The sequence below is a fragment of the Strix uralensis genome, chromosome 18 (genome assembly GCF_047716275.1).
Source record: "Strix uralensis isolate ZFMK-TIS-50842 chromosome 18, bStrUra1, whole genome shotgun sequence".
Taxonomy (NCBI): Eukaryota; Metazoa; Chordata; class Aves; order Strigiformes; family Strigidae; genus Strix; species Strix uralensis.
The window spans coordinates 7776399-7797935 of NC_133989.1; the positions used below are offsets into that span (position 1 = coordinate 7776399).

A 21537-nucleotide genomic window follows, 5' to 3' on the forward strand; every position below is an offset into this window, starting at 1 on the left:
TCTTGGAACAAAAATAGACACTGAGCTGTCATTACAGGGGTTTTTTTTCTGTCCACTGATGTGGTATACAACGTCAAGTCATCTGTAAAGCGATTAAAAGCTTTTTGTTCTAGCTTAGAGTAAGAGAAGTTTCTCCATGTATTTTTAATGCTGAAATAGATCCATTAGATCCCTGATGTGAACAGACACTAACTTCCAGCAGCATCTTGACATTGATTAATTATCAAACCAGTTATTGTTTGTGACTGATCCTCACCTGAGGAGCACAAACCATTTTGGTGAGACAGCTCTCATGAGTGATGTTTTTATGGATAAAAATGCTTCCCCACTCTTCTTAGACAGTACAGTACAACATGTCTGCAATGAGATGTTGTAATATACACATCTCCCAAGTATTTGAATTAAAATCGTAAGGATAACCGTGTTAAAGCTACACTGTTCCTTCTCAGCTATACGAATACAGAAGTAAAATATACAGCTTGGTAAATATATGCATGCAGTGCTGCAAACGTATTTCATTTTGTGTGTAAGTATGTGCATACGTATATTTACATGCACTTTCATTTACAAATAAAGTGTTGATTTCATGTAGCAATGTAAATGATGTGGTACAGCTGGAGGATCTGTGACTTTAAATGTGCTTAATTGGGGAAAAAGTGTGGAAATCTTCAAAGGTGTATGTGGGTGGTGTCTGAAAGAAGAGCAAATGTCTTGCAAGGTTTCATTGTGCAAACAGTGATCTCCCTCACTAGATGTTTTGGATTATTTTGACCAGATTAGCTACCACAACGTAATGAAAAGCACCTAGCAAAGTGTGCAGATAAGCAATGTACTTCTGATCTTTTTGTCTTCCTCCTTTTTCCCTTCCTCTCGTCCCCTCCCCCAGCCCCATGTGTCCCGACCCTAGGAAGAAGCAAGGGGGCATGGCAGAGTTTCATTAGACTGCTGCAATTAAATCCTTCAGTGGCTGTGAGGAACCTCTGAGATGTTAATAATGGCTTGAGCTGTCCGTGTAACACAGAATTCAAACGGTGGCTTTGCTCCTGCTCTAAACTCAGTTCCAGCAAAGGAAGAAACCTTTTCTTCTTAGTCTGACAGACTCTGCCTGTTTCTGGGATGGTGTTGGTGTATAGCCAGTTCATGTGTCCTAGGAATCAGGGCACTGCTAAGTTTACAGCCACTTTTAAAGCAAAAAAAAAAAAAAAAAAAATTAAGCTAGCATCCTTACTACTGGGACCTATTCAGCACAGAAATTTTCACCATATTCTTCTAGGAGATGCTCAGTATCCCTTCCTTGTTATACTTAAGCATTTCAAGGATAAGGAAAAGTAGGAATTTTCTAAATTTCCCACTAGGTGCCTGTCTGCATCTTGCTACTACAGGTTGTAAAGATTCGGTTCAGCTTTCTACAGGGAGCTACGCTGTGTTGAACATGCTTTAATCTAGAAGTCAGAGCATTCAGCACCTGATGGAAGAGCCATATATCTCTCTTGCAGGCAGTGACAGTCCAGATGTATTTTTTTTTTATTGCACTATGCCAATAATAAACTATCTTTGCTAATAACAAGAGGATTTTATGAACAGTTTTCCCTAATGCCATTCAGAACAGAGTTCTTAATTTGAGTCATTTCAAATAAAATAATTGTCTTTCTCATGAAACAATGCTTTCACTCGAGTCGTACCAGAACTCGGGGGGAGGAGGGGCAAAAATTTCTCATTCTTGCTAATACCAGCACAGTTTCAATTTTTTAGGAAGGGTGAGAGAGAGCATAAAGCACTTAGAAGAACTGAGATGTACGATGAAGGAGGAATTGCCTCTAGGCTACTTAAGTGATGGCACTTCCTTGTCACTTAAACTTGTTTAAAAACAAAAATTAAAAACAAAGCTCGAGTTGTTAACAGTCTTGCATATATAGAAACTGATATTGACAAAACTTGAGTGTTGCATAGATATATATGTATATATGTGTACCTGCATGCATAAAATCCACATATGACTATCCTTAAGTAAATGTGCACAGGCAGTTACCTGCAAAGAATCTGACCGTTCTTGACCAGTGTGGTCCAGTGCTTCAACGGGAAGATGGTATTTGCTGCTGGTTTTGTGCAGGGTTAGATGCCTTTCTGTGCCTCAGGTTTTAATCTGTAAAATGGATCTGGTAATTCTGCACACAGGGAAAAAAAATCTGTCTAGTTATTAACCACTAATTGCAAATAGTACTTACTGACTAATTTTGAATAATGAATATATTTTGAGTAAGTCAGATTTTTTTGATGAACTAGAGGAGATAGGAAAATAGATCACTTGCCTGGAATTGTTCAGCTCTGATAACTGCCATTGTATAATATAAAATATAAATGTTATCCTGTGTAATTAAGACACAGAAGAATTTTTTTAAAATCAATCAATCAATCAATTATTCACATTTTAACTAAAAAAGAACCCCACACAAAATACCAAACAACTGTTGGGAGGGTTTTATTGAAGCTCTAGTTGATTTCTGTTGATGATGGAATATAATCCATTTTATTGAATAAAATGAAATTCTTTTTAATAGAGCACAGAGAACCCAAAAAGAAACATCTTTAGCTCTGATCTATAATCATGTTTTTTACTGCTTTGTCTATTTCTAAAATTAGTAGTAAAAAAATTAAAATCCAGATTAAATATGTTTTGTAGTTTATCTGAGTGTTTAATTTGTTACAAGTTGTGCAATCTTTTTATAGTTCCATGCAGCAAACCTCTGTTTAAGGTCACTGAAGTCAGCTGGGCTCAGTGTGAGACCTGCCCATCTGATTCTCTTTGCAGGATCAGAGACAGTTTTTATCTGCGATGGTGTCTCTGAGTTTCAAAGCGCGAGCTACAACGATAATTTTACGACTCTGGCACTTTCAGACTTGCTCAAGCAAAGAACACAATCTTTAAATCCAGTTGAATTCAACACTTGTATTTATTAACAAAGTGGCAGCCAGCCAGAATTCTGAACACGTAACCTGTTCGGTCATAATGCTGCCTTTGTGAAGATATCTGAATTTCTGGAATTCAGACCCACCAATTTGCTCAATGAACCAGAAAGCATTTCTATTTCGTGGCAGAAGGAATTAGGAAAAATTACCAGGCTTGCATTTTTCTGGGGTCTGTGATAAAATTATTTCTGAACTTTATTCTTCTGAGTATTGGGTTGCTCCTGTACATTCCACTCATCTCTGGATGACCACATTAGAAGAAGGAAAAAAAAAAAATCCACGGTACTGAAACAACAGCAAATATTGTAATTTCCTAGTTTCTTTTTCCTAGAAATAACCTCAGAAAAGCTTCCTAAATAAAGATGGTGGGTAATGTAGGAGATTTGTTCAGGCGATTTATACAGTATAACTGAAAAGACACTGAAAATATCAGCAAAGGATTTTTAATGGCTTTTAAAATTATTCTTTCTAATTATAAAGGCCTACAAAGTGGCAGTTGGCAAAAGGGGCTTGTTGAGCTTTTGTTTGTGTTTATTTTGAGAAGAACTAGGCACTTCTAAAAAATATTTTGTCTTTAATTTCTTCTCTTTTGTGGGTTTTTTGGTTTTGTGTTTGCTTTTATTTTAACAGCAACAAAGCTTTTGTCCTGTCTGAAGAAGTGTGAAAATGTTTGTTGTAATTTCTTGCATTACTTGAAGTGGCAGGGCAGTTTGGACATAGCCAGGATGTCCCTTCATTAACATGTAAGTCAGTAACTTTTTTTAAAGTGTTTAACAAAATTAACACCATTTGTTGTATGTTATTTAGATGTAGAAATCCCTTCTCTTCTTGACTGTTACACTTTGGTCTTCTTGGCTATTTTGATAGTTACTTCATTAAGTCTGTATCTATCAGAAAGTGCTGAGGTTTAGGAGATGTATTTCTAAATAGCATTAGTGATCAGGAGAAGCCCACTTTCAGGTCTCTTCTTAAAATATTTTTTTTTAATAAAAAGGCCATATCTTGCATGTATCCATGGAAGTTAAAGACAACTTCTGTATTACAGCTGTCATAATCATTGTTCTGTTCTTGAGTTTTGCTGATAGATTTAGAGGTGCTTAGAAAAGGTCAACAGACTTCTGATAACCCAGATAACAGGCTGAGGCTTCAAATACACAATATGAATTGAAGTGATGTTTGGATGATGAATTGAGAAGAATTCCCCAGACTTTGAAGAGTTCAACTCCTGAATAAATTAACTCACTCTAATACCTGACAATCTGCTTGCACTGCACTAAAGTCTGGCCGAAGCTATAAATACTTGATGACAGCTTGTAGATGCTCCAACATGAAGTAAAAGGCCTGTAGTGATTGGTCCGTGCAAGCTGTATGCACAGGTGATATGATCTAGGCAACATGCGATGTCCGGGATTTGGGGAAGACTGGTTCCTTTTCCTGGTTGTTATCTGACTTTCACCTTCTGTTTGGTATCTGCATTTGGATCGTGAAAGACTTGGGATATCTTAGGACTCTGATCAATCAAGTTCAGGGCTTCTAGGGGCTATTTTGTAGTGGTTTATTTATAGTATTATTTGTAGTATTTTAGTAGTTGTAAACTAAACTGTGAATGTCTAAACACAAGCCCAGATCTGCTAGTGATACACAAGCCATTTCGAAGTGGTACACCAAGGACATAAAGTATCCGGCTATCTTCTCCCCACTGGAGATGGGAGTTGGCCACATAGTACCCTTGGCTCAGTAGCTGCCACTGTTTTCTCTGCCATGTGAGAGCGGAAGGTTGCGAAGAAGGCGTGTTTCAGTTACGCAAACCAGCATAGCACCATGTGCTTCTGCTCGTGTGGTCCAACACGGTTATGGTCTTCGGAAAAATAACTAAGTGAGCTACACATGGGAGCTTCTTGGTTGGATGGTTGGGAAAAGCATTTCTAGCACAGCTGGCTGATAGAGAGTTTATTGGGTTTCATGGCAAACTTCTGATGTTTTCAAATTTCCTTTACTTCTAATTTGGAATGGAAATAAAAACTACTCCAAGATTTCCCATAGCATAGAAGAGCTTTGGTTTTGTGGCATTATGCCTGGAAGGCTGATAACAGGTTACCCACCTTCGAAGTCCTCAGTTTCATTCACGTGTGGACTACTGAGGATAAGCGGAAAGCACTGACAGACAAGTTCACTCATATCTAAGGCAAAAATCGCACCATTTCCATATGACATTTCAATTTGAATGTATCAGCAAATACTGTCAGAGACGAATGCTGTGTCTCATTTTTATTTTTCAAGACTTTCACTTCCTCTTTCAGTTGTCTCCTTGGGCTTATTTGTTCTAATACTGTTTTGTTACTGTATATTTCACATCCTTTTAAATGTAAATGGAAAGCTAAACGCTACAGGTGGATGAATTGATTCTGAAGCAGTGACAAAGATGCTGTAGTATCAGCTCTTTCAATAGATGTGTCTTTTTTTTTTTTTTTTTAATTGTTGGACACACTGTTGCAGGTGCTGCATCAAAATCAACAGTCCCTGTTCTGCTGTCCTTTGCATCCTCTTGGCTTCTGACCATAAATTTGAACTCTCTGGACAGCATATATGCTGGCAGGAGTGTAAAGGAAGGCAAAGACCACATAGAACAAGAACAAACTTCACTTCAGATTTGAGTAACAGAAAAACAACCTTTGGGTTTGGGTTTTTTGTTTTCCTCTATTTCCTTCTCTCTGTTTCTGTATCACTTCACTTCTCCATGTCTTGTTTCTGCCCTCTTTGGGTATCACTTTTCAGTGCTAATCAATCTCTCACGTTGCTTTCTCACCCTGCCATCCCTCCCGCAGAGGGTGTGTACAGCTTGCCTTTGTCGCCCAGGTTTGACAAGTCTGGTGGTGTTGCTTCTCTGAGTAACCAAGGCTCGTAATGTCGGTAATGTACACTTTCTGTAGATACCACGTGAGCTGAAGTACGGACTTTTGCACAAGGGATGGCTGTCCCACTCCATGTCATTGTGTCACCTGTATTTACATTTCTGGTATAATGTGCCCAGGTGACTATTCCATTTTAGAGTGACAGACAGTGGCTTTTGTCCTGGGTGTTTTGAACTGTTACTTTCTAATTCTTCAGTATAGGTGATGTAATACTGGCTTAACACTGGTATCCCTGTTTACCCTTGTTATTTCCATTTTAATAAAAAAATAAGGAAGGGACTGCCCTAAAGATCTGGTACATGAATATGGAGCAGATCTCTGAGCAGAAATTTGATATGAAAGGCAGAATGAGCAATGCCCTATGAAGAGTGAGGAGCCAGAGCAAGGTGTCCCATTTAGCTAGCCATGCCTGGTAAAAGGTATCTGAAGAAAATCTTCGCTTTTTTTTTCCCTCAGGCTCACCACTGTATGCCTCATTGACTTGCATGAGGAGGGTGGAAGAGTTGTTTTCTCTAGGATGGCAGGTGAATAGTTTCTATCCAAAGTAGCTGTTGTGATCAAAGGGAGGAAAAAAAATCACTCTCATGGGATCATAGGGCTGTAGGATAATTCAGATGGGAAGGGACCTGAGGAAGCCATCTAGCCTAACCTCCTGCCATCACATGAGTTCCCCTGTGTTTCCATTACGGTCTTAATTAATGAATAAATGGGACCCAGTTTACAGACGTACACCTGATTTATTTGCCAGAGAACTCTTAGAGTGGCTTGTTCAGACTTCCAAAGACCGAGAGAAACACTGTGCTTGGCTGCTGGAAACAGATCACTATTTCAATGTTAGTGTGACTCCAAACACTCCCTTGGAGGTCAGGCAGCCCAGGGAGCCAGAAGTAAATGACCCACTGGAGAACTGTTCTGGAAGTCTCCGCCCCCCCCCCCTTTTTTTTTTTTTTTTTGCTTCTACCATTAGTTATTCAGATTTAAAACTGCAATTCGATCATAAATTCAAAGCAGTTAGTGTAAATTTGTTGTGCCGTTGCACACATGCTGTGGCCTGTTCTGTTGCAAATTCTAGTTCAGTTTCCCAAACGATGTACAAGCAGGATGCTTCTGTTCTCCTCTTTGCCCTGCCAGTAACATCAGAGTGTACCCAATCTAATGATAAGGTTTTCCTCATCTGTGCCCAGATATATATTCTTGCCACTTCCCTGTGTTGGCACTGACAATTTGTCATTTCACGGAGCCTGAGTGTCAGGAAAAAATTGTTAGTATTTGGCTAGTTTAGCTCCCTGAACCAGATCAGTGTGGTCAGAGAAGCTGGCACAGGGAAGGGGAAGGGAGCTTGCAGTGGGGTGAGCCATTGGACTGGTTTAGCTTTAACGTCAGACTGCAGTCTTTGTTAATTTTTTAGTTTAATGTGAGAGGCCCTCCCTGGAAAACTAAGTTTGTATTGTTCAGTTGTTTGGCACTCTTCCAATTATGCTGATTGTCTTTTATTGGACATTACAGATTTTAGCTGTACTTGATTAGAGCATTAGCTTGATTTCTCTGACTAATGCTTACAGTTCTCACATGTTTTTCTCTCCCAGCTCAGCTAGCAGCAGCATGACACTGAGTGTCTGCATTTGTTCTTCCCAAGTAGTGATATTCAAAGCAAAAAAAAAATCTTTGAAGCAACCTTCTCTTGCCTAATCTCATTTCTTGACTTTATCCTTCTGTAGAATAGACCAAAATCCGTATCTCAGACCTTCTCCCTGTCTCATCTTACTGTGGTAGGAGGAGGCAAACTAAATGGACTGGGACTCACAGGCTTGAGTTTCAAAACCAGTCAGGCATCTGAGTGCACGTGCTGTATGTGCTAATGGAGAACCACACTAGTATCCTACCTTGTCACGGGCATACACTGGCCAGGCATCCCTGGGCTGCCTTCTGTTATGCAGCACAAATCTGCTCTTAGAAACCTCATGGCCAGTATTATAATTTAAAGCAGCACATAACCTGTCTAAAGACTTACTGGGGAAATACAGCGAAGGAGCCATTGTTGGCTCCCACTATGTACTTGCCCCTGCCTAGAGCAGAGGTCAGAAGTAGGAGAGAGTCAAGCTTATGGTTTTGATTTTATATTAAAATGTTTTATTATGGCTTCATTTCATGTCCAGGGATCCACAGTTGAATCACACATCATTCAGCCTCTTAATTTCCTGTAATAAAAATATAAGTGTTCAGATAAAGAAGTTCAAAGACCTTTTCCTGAAAACCAGGGGGGTGAGGGAGAGAAAATCTTCTCTACACTTCTTCCAGCTCTTAAACAGGTCTACAGTGTTAGATTATTTGTTTGCATGGTGTCCTTCATTGTCGCCATCTTCTGATCAGGGGCTTTTGAAGTCAATACTTTAATATGTTTAGTAACTTGACAAACCCCATTTGCTGAGCTGGCTGGAAGAGGCACATACCCCTGTGTTATCCAGGCTCGGTCTGAGTGGAGCTGCCTGACTTCAGCAAGTCTTTAGTCCCACGGCGGGAGTCAGCATAGGAATGCTGGGAACTGCCTGATCTGCTCATGCTGCGTGTCTGCAACCTGCCAGGAAAGCATTTGGTCACCGCCTCAGTCAGACACGTGAACACTAGGCATTGCCCACTGAGAAAATGGGAGCTTTACCCTAAACTTGAATGGCTGCAGAACTGAAGCAATGAGGAGTGCTCTGGGCAGCCCCATGCTATACATATGTCTGCTTACCTTAAATTCCTTTTTGCACAACTGTCTGATTCTTCCAAAGGAGCAAGCCATTACTGACTTCTGTTGAAATCATAGATGTATGTGATTTTAGAAAGGACAGGCAGTGCTTTGAGGAACTTGCTTTCTCCTGCACAGCGATGCATTTGCCATGCCACCATTCTGATTACTGAAAGCATCAAGAAGCCATTGGAGCCTTTCACTGGATTAGTTTTATTGAGGACAGTCATAGGGTTAGTTTAACAGGAATGATAAACAAATTACTAGAAGTCTTTATTTCTGCAGCGTTTTCTGCCTGTGCTCTCTATATCCCGCAGAGGCCCCCATGAACACCAACGCAGTGACAAGGGAGCGGCAGCAAGCACAAAGCACGAATAAAGAGAATGCTAAAGCTGGGCTGCATAACCCTGCTTGATGTGCGGTCTCCTCTGATATCACAAACTTTTTCTATTAGGAAAAAGAAGCCAGAAGCCTTTGCCTACCAAAAAAGAATCTTTGATCTAAGTCTTTTATGTTTCTCTCTCCCCCCTCCACTAACCCCCCTTGCTAAAAGGAGCCATGCCAGCATTATAGAAATAGCATCTGCAAAACAATTTGCAAGCTGGCGTTGAATACATCTTGCTTTTCAAAAAGCAAATCTTTCACATAATGTCATGTGGTGATTTTTGTGATGTTGCATTTTTTAATGGCCTATGTGTAGAAGATAGATGTCAAAGACATAAACTCAACAAACAACTGTAAATATTTGCCTTGAGAAAGCATGTGGTATATCCTGTAATTCTTGGCTCAGCCTCTTAATCTGGAGGCAGCTTAATTAGTTGTTAGTGGACTAAAGCAAAGAAAATCTTTTAAAAATAAATTAAATAAACAACATGGGGACTGATTTTTATGAAGTGCTATAGCCCACAGTGGCTTTTGTAGAATCTAAGGGTGCTCATCACTGAAAATTGGGCCCCGAACTCAGAGTTTGAAAGTTAAAATTTTAGTTAAGTTCTTGGCGTTACGTACAGAGTTTCAGAAATGATTGGCAATGCATAGTCCCTAATTCCATATGTATTTTCCTAAATATGTGGCTGTAACTTCAGAAATACTGAATTCCCTTCAGCTTTTGCTCCTTTTTGGTCCTAAGGAAAGGATAATGTTTGGGAAGCTGGAAGCAAGCTGATGGGGTGCTCCAGAAAACAGTTCCCTTTTGTGAAAAATTCTGATGTCTTCATATTTGTTTTCATTTTAACAACATCCTTAAATATAATTACAGTTGGTGAATACACTAACAATTCCATTGACATATGGTTCCACAGAAAAGGTCCATTTTTTCCAGTGAGCTCTACCAGTGTGAAAAAAGACCTAAGCGTTATTGAGGGCAGTTTAATGGGATCTCTATTCAGTGTTCAGTCAGGATTTCAATTTCTTTTTTGAAATATTAGACCATATAAGGAGTGTGATAGAAAATAAAATATAAAATGTTAATGGTATGATGTCATCTGGAATACTGTGTTCAATCTTATTTTGAAGAAGTACTTCATAAATAAAGGTGGCTAAGAGATGAGTGACATGTTTAAAATGGCTGAAGGAAATACTTTTTTGCAGTGCATCACAAATATTCCATGGAACTCATTATCACAAGATGTTCTTGAAGCCAAAAAAAGTTAGATGTGTATCAGAAATAGCCACAGGTATGTTAGACAGGGCAAGAAAACAAATGATAGCTTCTCAAGCTCCAAGGTATAAGACACTATTAACAGATGTGGGTTAGAAAACAAATCTGCTATTGATGGGATCTTCTGCAAGATCCTTGAATATCCCAAACATTAGATTGGCCAACATTAGGGATAAGTTGCTTACCTAGTGAGGTCTCATTTTATATGGTGATTTGTGTACCTATATGAGGCAGTAATTTATTCAGATAAATAATATAATGAATTTACTGCATCTTGAGCAATTCTACTTTTGATTAGCTGCATAATTTGCCTAGTTGGGAGCCCAAGACTGCAGCAAGGCAGTTCTGGATTCATTTGTTGTTATAGGAGTTCATTGTCTACCTAACCAAAAGGGGTTCAGGTCTTCACTGGTGATTTATGGTGATATTTACACAGAACAAGCCACTTCTGAGCACATAGGTTTTGTGGTGGCTTTTTGTTTCTCTTTTGAAAACAGAGACCATCACATTAAACCCTAATTTAAGAATTTTCACTAGCAGTTTTGCCTGTGCTGTTAACAAACTGTAGATGCAAATATTGTTCCCACTCCATGGCTCCTGAAGAGAGTGTTTCATTCATATGTTAATATCTTCTTTTCTCTTCTTTCCATGACCTAAGACCTAAACAGCAACAGTATTAGATACAGTACTTGCATGAAACAAAAGTAACATATCATTCTTAGAAATTAAGCTTTTTCTATAAATGTTTTCTGTAAGACAGTAGGGTTAAGAAATATTTTAATGAGTGGGAGTTTTTGGACAACAATAAATAACACATTTTTATGCAAAGTAATATACTATTTACAGCTGTGATGCTCTTGTTGCTATTTGTCTATTGCCATTCTTACATTACAATTAAAATAGATGTAATATAAATCAGGGCATAAATGTTAATTTTTACTATAAGTTTCATAAGTTTGAAGTGTTAATATGTGGAAAAAAATCAACAATCAGAAATAGGATGCTTACAACTGAAGATAATTTGGCTGTTATATTACACCAAGAAATGGGGTGGATAATTAGAAAGCAGTTATGTGCCTGAGTGGGACAAAATATTTAGCTGGAATTTGGGAGACCCTCCATTGTTCAGAATACAGAAACTGCACCAACTAAAAATTAATTCGAAATAGGCTACTACATAGGGTTTGTAATTGGAGTTAGGAAGTCTCTGTTCTGTGATACTGAATTAACTTGTGATCTCGAGAAAATCATGTAATCTGTGCCTCAGTGTTTCTACCTCAGCCATGGGGACACTGGTAACTTCCTTGATAAAACTGCTTTAATAACAAATTCTGCATAGCACCTTTTGAGGAACTGGGCTCTGCTGCCTATGGTCAGAGCAGCTGATGTAGAATAAAAATGCTGAAATCAGTAGAGCTTTGGCTAAAGAAGGACTCCCACCTTTCATGCATGCAGATGAACAAATTTAACGTCAGTGGGAATGATGAAATTTCCCTTCTGTACGCCGATGCAGTAGATGACAATATGTTTCAAATTTTCCCAATGAAAATACCCCAAAATATTTCAGTTAATAGGAAGTATTTCTTAGTCAGAAATCTTGCCCAGACACCAAATAGCTTTTAACAAATTATAATGCTACCCATTCTGCAGTCATTGACACATACCCTAAACATTTTTACTGTAAGTCATTGCTTGAGGGGTTTTTGTGTGAGTTTGTGTGCAAGCACTCCAGATGAGTCATTAAGATGCCGATTAAAAAAAAAAGTGTTGAATCTCTCTAAATGGTTTCACACAATGTGTGTCTGAAATCTTTATGAATCAAATCCATGCGTGTGGCACCTATTTCAAACCTCCATGAGAGCCGAACAAGTAGAGCAATTGGTATGAAAGAATTTTAAACTATGTAGAGCGAGTGATTCTCTCATCACATGCTCCTTCTTGAAATCAGAATAAGAAATTTCTGTCTTAGATGTGGTTCTGCTTGGTCAACAGATATAATAATTAAATTCAATTTATCAATTGAGATAGAATTTTCACTGTAGGAGCCTCACGTGGAGACTGCATGAACACTTCTATACCTACATAAGCATATAAATGCAGTTATATATTACTGTCAATTTGGAGAATCAATAAAAAGCGTATTTTAACTGAGGTATAGCTGGTGGTTGGGATAGCACTGCAGAAGCAAGAGTATTCAGGGACCTCATCCCTGGATGACGGCAGGTTTACTTTTATGTGCTTTCTGAGCTGCCGGTCTGGGATAGCAGCAAGCACTACCTGTTCAAAGCACAGGCTGCCTTACAGCTTCATACACCTACACGTCCTTTCCCAGCAGGCTCAGATAGACAGATGTAGCTCCATTTATTTTTAGTAGGTAAAAAAATATAGCGCAGGATGAATTTGAGAAAGTTTCGTGCAATTATGTGATGGTGTATTGCATATACAAGTGGAACATCCCAGTGTTTCAGTACCAGTTGAAGGGTTTCCAAAGCCGGTTGAGTATGTGTCCTTCCAGTGTGCCAGATTTATCCGTGGTGCAATTTTCATCAAAGCTATAACAGAATATGTCATGACTTGAGGCACACTTATATGTATCTTGGGTCTCTATTTATTCATGGTTTCAGTTCCTGATATCCCAGCACAGAAGTGTTTCCTTGCTTATCCCAAAACACAATTATCCTTCTTATAATTGAGAGCAGTATTCTCAAGAAGCAGCCCATTTTGTTTTTGGAGCGGGCTTTTTTTGCTAGGGGATATATTCCTGAAAATATACAATCCAAAGGATTATTCTTTTAGAACTAGTGCCAAAAAATATCACTTAACTGAACTTCAGGATTCACAAAGGAAAGCTCTGAATTGAGGCCCTTAACTTTTTGATCCTGCATTGACCCACATTGTATGTGCACAGCAAATATTTAGTTTATGAGATTCAGGTATGCAAAAAACTATGAGCACTTTAGTGCATGAACACTGGAGAAGAAAGAAAAGAAGAAAAAAAAGAGCAGATCTGTATGTGCCAACAGTATTACACAGCACAACTGACCAAACATCTTCCAGTGCCTGTGCTGGGCTTTTGTCTCGCTGTGTTTACATGCAGTTATGTTCAAAAAGAAAACAGCAGGGGTTATGGTCGGGTTTTTTTTTTTTTTTTTTTGTGGTGTGCATGTCAGCAATTTCCATTTCATGGCTCCCACAAATGTCATTTTCTAAAGTTAACAGAGAATTGCACCTAGCGTTCTCATGACCAAAGCCTGAGGTTTCCACAGAAAGTTAAAACCACTAAAGCATATTTTAGTCTGCTAGTAAAATATGAATCGTCTCATTTTTAAAAATAACCATAATATTATATGAGAATCTATCTGTAAAAAGGGCATAATGGCCCTGAAACATCTTTAAGCAGAATTATGGTCCTGTACCAAGCTGCCAAAATGGTTTATAGAATTAAATTTTCCAGGTATTGCCCCAACTCCACCGAATGTTCTTGAGGACCAGAGATTTGGGTGGGGATGCTGTGATGTGCAAATCCATGCAAGAAAGATCTGATCTGTAATGTCACCAGCTCCCTGGAAAGTGAGAGGATATTCACACCCTTGGGCAACTGCTGCTTCTGCAGTAGCATGGGACGTTAATTGAAGTTTTGTACTTTAAAAAATGCTCAGTTGCTCCTCTCGTGGTTCCTGTGTTTGTCAGGGTCTGATGAACATGGTCTGACACCTGTAAGCTATGTGGCTGACCAAATCCTACAGTCGGCTGTGGGGCATCTGGGTTGGGGGATCCCAGCGAAGCTAAGAGTCCACCTTCGTGTGAGTGTGCTCATGGTAGTTATGCGGTAGCCCTCTCGCTAGATAAGCTCTGAAATCCATCTGCTCCTTCAAGTGTTTTAAAGATATTATTACTTTGAAAAAGATAGGGACTTGCTCTGCAGTTCTGGACTTGCTTGGAGTCAGTTATTACAACGAGCATGTGAAGTCATCGCAGCAGGGAGCCGGGACCCATACAAGTAGAGAATATTAATGTCTTCCTCCTAACCTTCTTTTGTTTTGACTTTTGCATTTTATATCACGTTTTTCTCAATGGTTACAAATAAAAGCCAAGCCCAAGTTCTATTGTTACTTTTTAAAATTCACAATCCCTTAAATGTAAAACGTTACTGTAAAATAATTGGATTTGTGAATAAATTGCCAGAGGTTTGAGGTTTGGTTTACATTTATCTTCCTAAGGAATGGCGTTTATCAACTCCTAGTGAGCTGTCATCACCTTATAGGATCTGCTAAATAGACAATGTTCAGGCTGCTGTTTCAGCAGAGTGCTAAAGGCTTGTCCATTGTAATTAACATATTCGTTGAAAACATTTAAACATCAGCATCTGAAACCTTTAATACACTAAACTGCCCCGCTGCCCAGGAGGGGCTGTCTGGGGGAAGAGACCCATAGGAAAAGCAGGAAAATAAAAATAATATAGAAAAAAAAAAACAAAAACAAAAACAAAAACTTTGCTTTCTTCAAGGAAATAGGACAGAGGCAGTTTCTTAATTGTTTGCTTGTTTATTTATTTACTTCATACCATTATTTCCTTGAGGGGAAAAAGCTGTGAGGAATGAATTCTTATTCAAACCTCCCAATCAAACATGTGCCCTTTATCATCCGCCCTCGGCTGGGTCCGATGTGATAGGCAGAACCCTCAGGACAAAGGAACAGAACAAAAAAGGCATTTGGAGAATCATTAAACCACAATCGAGCCTAATTGCTTCGTATTGGTTCAGAAAACATCCAACATATTTAACTGTACCAGACAGCTGGTATGTGGAACCGGTAACTGTTCTTCAAGTTTGTTTATTTGTTTTTTTATTACACCTGAGAATTAATATTTTAAAGCCTCTGGAGTAAATTTCTCTCTCAGAAACGGCAGAATAAATCTGTAGTGAGTGCATTGCAAACTCCTCTAGTTTGGGATTGTGGCTTTCCAATTCTGTTTGGGGACTTTGTGTTCAGCTAATAAATAATAGTGGAATGACATTTGGCCTTAAATATGTATTTAAATGAGTCACCTTGAATGAACCAGACTGCTCTTGCTTAGAAGGAAGAAACGTTTAAGGATATGTTTTTCACCGTGGCTTGGGCAAGGCTTTCTTGTCTGAACTGTAATTTATGGGTGCAAATTTCAGGAGTCCGAACCTTATTTTATTTGATCTGTATGCACATTTGGGGGGGGGGGGGGGGGGGAGTCACTATTCAGATTTTTGCTTGTACAGGAAAGTGGTCTAAAAGAAAGCAGTATGAAAACAGATGCTGGGCGGGGAAATGCCTTTATTTTATGTTTAAAATCTTTCTACTTTTCTGGCAAAAGACACTTATGAAATAGGAGATTTTCCTAAAAGGGAGACTTCCTCATGCATACCCATAGACAAATCATCACTGCCCAGATGCAGCTTTCTCCATTACAATGGATAAGGCTACCAGGGCTTTCCATTTGCTTTCAGGCCAGTAAAACTAAACTTGTTTCCATGAGTCTGGCTGTCTGGGTCCAAGGTACCTCTCCAGAATCTCTTAGATGTTATTATTTAATAATACAAAGTTGTTAGATGGAATCCAGGTTTGGGTGTTGCAACAGAGCACTTTTTAATAGTTCAACCTTAGTCTTTTTGGTAATGTTGACATAGTACAGGTGGACTGACCCATGTATGCATAAGAAACAGAAGTTTATTTTTCATTCTGTATTCATAATTGTCAAAAGCAAGAATTGTCAGAAAGATGTTTTAGAGATTCTTTTTCTCTCGTCACCTTGCTTAACCAGAAGGGATCACAGCTGGGATATTTTTGTGCTGCCACTGCATTAGCAAGAGCCACCATTTCACAGCAGTCCTAGTGTTAAAACCAAATGGTGGCACAAAGGGCTCTGCTCATCATTCATTCCCCAGCTGTCTTTTTGCCTTTGCCACCCTCCTCGTTCTCCTCCAGTAAAACCTTTCACTTACAGAAATTCAAAAAAAGGGCTTAATCCCCCTGTCCCTGCAACATCAGCCCCACAGGTTAATGCACACTTCAATAGTTAAAATCAAAGAAATGGGCCTTCTTACAATGGGGCCTTTTAAAAAAAAAAAATCCTATACATCTATTTATAAGCCATCTAATCTCAAAAATCCTTATTACCTATCGTGTTACTTTAAATCATGGACATGAAGGAAAGGGAGTCTTGGCATTCAATTATCCTTCTTGCTTTAACAAGGTGTGTATAATAAATGAGCAGTTCTTAATTGACTTCAATGCAATTTGACACTACTGGAGTAGGAGGAAGAGGGAGCCAGAAAGAAAGAAGACATGCAGCTTAGACAAAGCAGTTATTTATAACGTAGCACATTACTTTATGACATTAAATTAATTATTCGGTATTTAAATAAGCAATATTTAGTGTAAAAATATTTACAAGTCATGTTTTGCAAGTAATTATGTTTTACAGGTTTTTGTGTTGTCACAGATAACATTGTATCATTGGTTAAAAGGTAAAATTCACAAGATTCTAAGTCATTGATAAAGAAGTGTGCTTAAAAATGTAATTTCCTATTTTATAGGTTTCTTTCTTTAAAATAGACTTTATAAAAACATGTAATGCAATAATAAAATCCCTACTCATAAATATTTTATCTGGGCAATGAATGATGCAGAAACATATTGAACCTGGATCTCTGAATTTAGATTAATTTAGTTAATTTCTATAAGGTGTTTACAAGATACTGGGCAGGTCTTCAGAAGAAACACTTCTCAGTGTAGTCGTGCTGAATCGGGTTATGACATTTTTGGGTGGCTTTTTTAATGTAAACATAAGCCTTCAGGCTGTGGTTTTACAGTAGCTTTAATCTGGCATAAATCCTCCCTGTGTCTGTGTTCATCCTCTGCCAGATCAGTTCCCTGGTCTGGCATCCCCGCAAGCATAAGAAAGAGGGGACAGGGAGAGGTGGTGCCACCGCTCCCAGTGGCAGCACAGACCCTGGATGGCTTCCCTGGGAGCAGCTGCTGCAGCAGAATGCCACACACCTCCACTGTCCCCTCTGTGTGAACTCCCCAGTGTGTTTTGGCGATGCCGCATCAGCTTTTCCCCTCATTGCAGAGGAGTTTGGCAGAGGTGAGCTCCAGTGGCTCTGGCGTGGAAAGACAAACGCCATGGCCACAGCTGAGGAACTGCTTGAAAAACATGTTTGACCCTCAGCAGCAAAACATTGCTGTGTACAAAAAACCTGCCAGTACTGCCTTCAGGAGACAAGGCAGACGGGTAGGATAAGTGTCAGGCAGCCAGGATAGCAGAGCGTGCCGAGCGAGTGCTGCCCCGTCCCCCACATCACAAGCACCCCAAGGGCTCTTTCCTGAGGAGCGGGACACAACTCGAGTTAATAGCACTGATACAGCTAAAACTTCCTGAACTCCGCTCTAGTGATTTATCTGTTAAACCATACTACTTCCTACTAGCTGTGAAAAGCAGTATGCCAGGAGGGGATGTGTGTGCATGTGTGTGTTTCAGTTAAAGCTGTTCCCTGTTTTGGCATAGTAAGCATTGAGCCAAAAAACTCCTGAGAGAGGTAGTTTGCCTGCATTGATCTGTTTTTAAAAATGATTTTGCTGAATGGTGTTACCATAGATATTTTTGAAACTAGTGTCATTTTCAGTTAGAACAGGCGGTTTCGCCATTCTCCTCCACCCGCAACTAATTTTCTAGCATTGGAACTTCAAATATATCTTTCAGCCTCTGCCCTCAGCAGAGCTGGGACAGGAGCCAGAGCACAGTAATTCTTATCAAAAGATCACTTTAAAACTTTAACCACAGGAGTAAGGTGTTACAGATTCTTAGATCTAATGAAGAATGTACTTCCATCCCCTAACTTGAGCAAAACCAGGCTTGTCACTGCTCAGGAAAAATGAAATGCCACAAGAGCGGAGCGGCGTTGCTCGCAGGATGCATAATAGGCTCTGTCAGCTCTTTCAATCATTTAGGTATGATTTGCATCAACGTTTACAGCTGCTGACTATTTACAGTTACACAGCTATTATGTCTTCCATCAGCTGCTAAATGAACAGGTGTTTACCATTGTGCAGGCTGGAAAAGAGAATGATAGATATAAACCAACAGCCCTCCGATAGGAAAGCTGTTCCCTTAAGGAAGAAGTAGAGTGCTGAGTATGGATATAAATTTAGCTAAGTTGCCTAACAACCTCTAATTTTAATACTGACATTTTTTTGGTGTTGGTAGGGGAGAGAGAGGGCTGGCAGAAAAGGAAAGAAACTCAAGTTGTGGACAAATGTGCTGCTCTGGCTGTGGCTGAACTGGTGGGCAAGGCTCCTTACCTCTTACCTGAGGCTGTTACTAGCTCTCTCCTGGCCAGATAATGGCACGTGTGGTCACTCTCAAACTGCCTTAATCTTGCTCCTTACTTACGTGGGGTCAGTTTGGTGTATTGGGGCTGGGCTGGGCATATTGTGCCTGCTGTCTTTTGATGCCCTGCTGAGCTTGGACATCACACCAGGCAACCCCACCACATGCTTTAAATTCTCATTCCACTATTGCTTTGGCAGCACAAGTAGGGGAGACAGGCAGGTTTGGCCTGAATAGGTGGGTCCTCCTTATATTGCTCCTTTAGGGTACCCTGCTGTCCCCTCATTTTGTGTGTGGTTTTCTATTCACACATACTGTGCTGTCCCTCTGGAACACGCCAGCGTGAAGCTCCGCAGGGCTTCTGGTAGGTTGCAGTGGAGAGAATGTGCTGGGACTAGCTGTAGCTTCCCAATTAATAATGTTATTAATAATGAAATTATTAATATTAATTAATCCATGCGGTCGTGGATCAGGAGCTTTTGAGCTAGACACTGTAAAATGCTAAAAGAGAAAGACAAGTCCTTTTCCCCAGAAACCCTGTTTGCCAACACTACGGGATTATATGCCAAGACTAAGTCATGTGGGCTTGCCTACATGGGCAATTTTTCTAGCTTACTGAATTAGTATTACACAACTGTACTTAGCTGACTGCCTGTTTTCCAAAATGAAGAGTCATCAATGAAGTTATATTAATATAACTGGAGTAGTTTAAAGTCACCACTTGGTCCGTACCAAGGATGTCAGAACCATATAAAACAGACTTTATGATTTGTTTTCAGAAGAGCTAACAAAAATGGTATGAGGGCACAGTTAACATTTTTGGGGGAAATTTATGTAATAAAAATCCAGTTTGCTGGTTACAAAGCCAGAAGTCTTTGGTGTAGACAAAGGTTGTATTATAGCTGGTTTTAGTTCAAAAGGGGTTTTGAATCCATTTTTGTGTCAGTTCTGTGGTAAAACTGTAATCTGTCTTATCAACTCTGTCCCTCCAAAGACATACGTTAAGCCATTCCTATTTCCTTAAGCACTTTAAACATGTGCTTAACTTTAAGCACATGGTTCACTGGGTTTTATTAAATAAAACAGTAAAAAAAAAAATAGTTGGCATACTCCTCCCATTTCGGTTCCCAGTGCAACCACTGATGACAATCTAATGACAATATAGAGCATGCTCTCAGCTTTAGGTTCGGCTCTCTGTGGGGAACATATATAGCCTTTCTATAAGTGGAAAGCTATATTCTTGAGAGTTCTTTCTGGTGCCAAATTTTCAGGGGCCTGAGCAACTGCAGACCAGAAAACAGGAACAATTTAAGCAACAATTTAATGAAAAGTTGTGATCCTATTTAGTTTTTATGCCTTTCAAAGCAGGTCTAAGTTAAAATGCTTACAGTTTTACACTGGCAGGCCTGAACTAAAATAATCTTCACTTTCTTGTGCTGTTAAATGAACTTATTTTTTCTTTTCTGATAACCAGGAGTAGCCTCTCATATGAAAAAGTTTCCTTAATGATTTTGCAAGAGCTCAATAGTGTCACTGCCTCTCCCATGAATCCCATGTTCTGGGTAAGGCTGGGCCCCACCTTAATTGGATCCCGCTTCTCCCGGCGTCCCGCTGCGGCGCACTGAATGAGGAAGACTCTTCATGTCCCAGCAGAAGGCCCAGCAAACGCCTGCATCGCCAGGAAGGGGGAGGGAGGGAGGGCGCTTGTTTTTTACAGCTGCCTGAAGATGAAACCAAAAAAAGAGGGTGTCTGCCACCAAGCAGGCCAGACTTGGCAGATTCCCGTTTCCTCTGTCCCTGACCTTTCGCAGAATTTTTTTTTTTTTTAAAAACTCAGCAGGCTTTGTTGCTATCGGCTAGTTTCTCTTAGGTGCTTGTCTTACCAGTGACATCCTCTGGGTTTGAGAGCTTGCCACTACACCCGTGCTCTGTTTCTTGGGGAGGTGGGAAACCCTTCTGCCAGGCTGAGGGGCACTGCACCCCTCAGGAAAACCAGGGAGGGGACCCTCCAGGATGGGCTTGATCACTGCTACCTTGCCCTGGCTGTTATGCACTGAGCACTCAGAGTACCCTCCACACTCACTTTTGCTTTAATTTTATACTGGGTTGACTTCAGTGGAGTCACACCCAAGATACACTGACGTACTTGAGAGCTGAGTCAGGGCTGGTGTACCAGCTTATCGACTGACTGAGTTTCAGTTGTACAAATTAGAAAACAAAAAACCAAACCAGCTGAATAGAAGTTAACCTTCCAAATTATCACTCATGGGGTGAAGAGTCCGCTTGAGAAAATTCAGAAGAAGACTAATCTTTTTTATTTTGCTTTTAATACAAAAACAGTGACTATGAGGCAACAAAAGAATTAGAATAAAAAGTCCCTCAGTGTAACAATTGGGCTTCAGATACAATATTCCAATCAATGACCTGTCTGAAGTATCTTAATTTCTTCACACAAATGTGTATTACAAAAATTACTTTCATGCAAGTGATGAAAGCCACCACATGTTAGTACTGCTTCTTTCTCCTCTTGTTCTCACAGTACCACCAGAATCATGTAATCATGTTGCAGTAACAAAAGACATTCATCTTAGAAATGTTTTTCCACATTTCCAAAGAGAGGGTCAAGGTCTGAGAGGAAATGAGGAGCTTTTTCAGTGTTGGGTTTTTGTTACTGTGTAATATCCTCAGTTTCTTTAGGCTATTATCTGAGTTTAAAGAATTAGTGAATATAATTTATTATTATTCATTATATTTTGGATGAACATGCTCTTACTGTAAACAGCTTGCTTTACAATTAAACTTACTAATTAGCCATCTAATTGACTTACTACCTTTTTCCCTGAAAGTAAATCAATGCATGTGTTAGAGCACTCTGTTCAGGTCTGATGTTGAAGGCCTCAGTTGT

The 21537-nt window shown here is 39.6% G+C and overlaps 1 long non-coding RNA gene across 1 annotated transcript; it reads right to left on the bottom strand.

Annotated features, from left to right (window-relative positions):
• Positions 1 to 8016: 8016 nt before the first annotated feature.
• Positions 8017 to 20305, bottom strand: LOC141951500 (uncharacterized). The gene is made up of 3 exons (XR_012631367.1): positions 20212 to 20305; positions 8330 to 8454; positions 8017 to 8077 (listed from the first exon to the last, which is right to left on the bottom strand). It is a non-coding gene; the product is annotated as an uncharacterized LOC141951500 (long non-coding RNA).
• Between the last annotated feature and the right edge of the window lie 1232 nt (positions 20306 to 21537).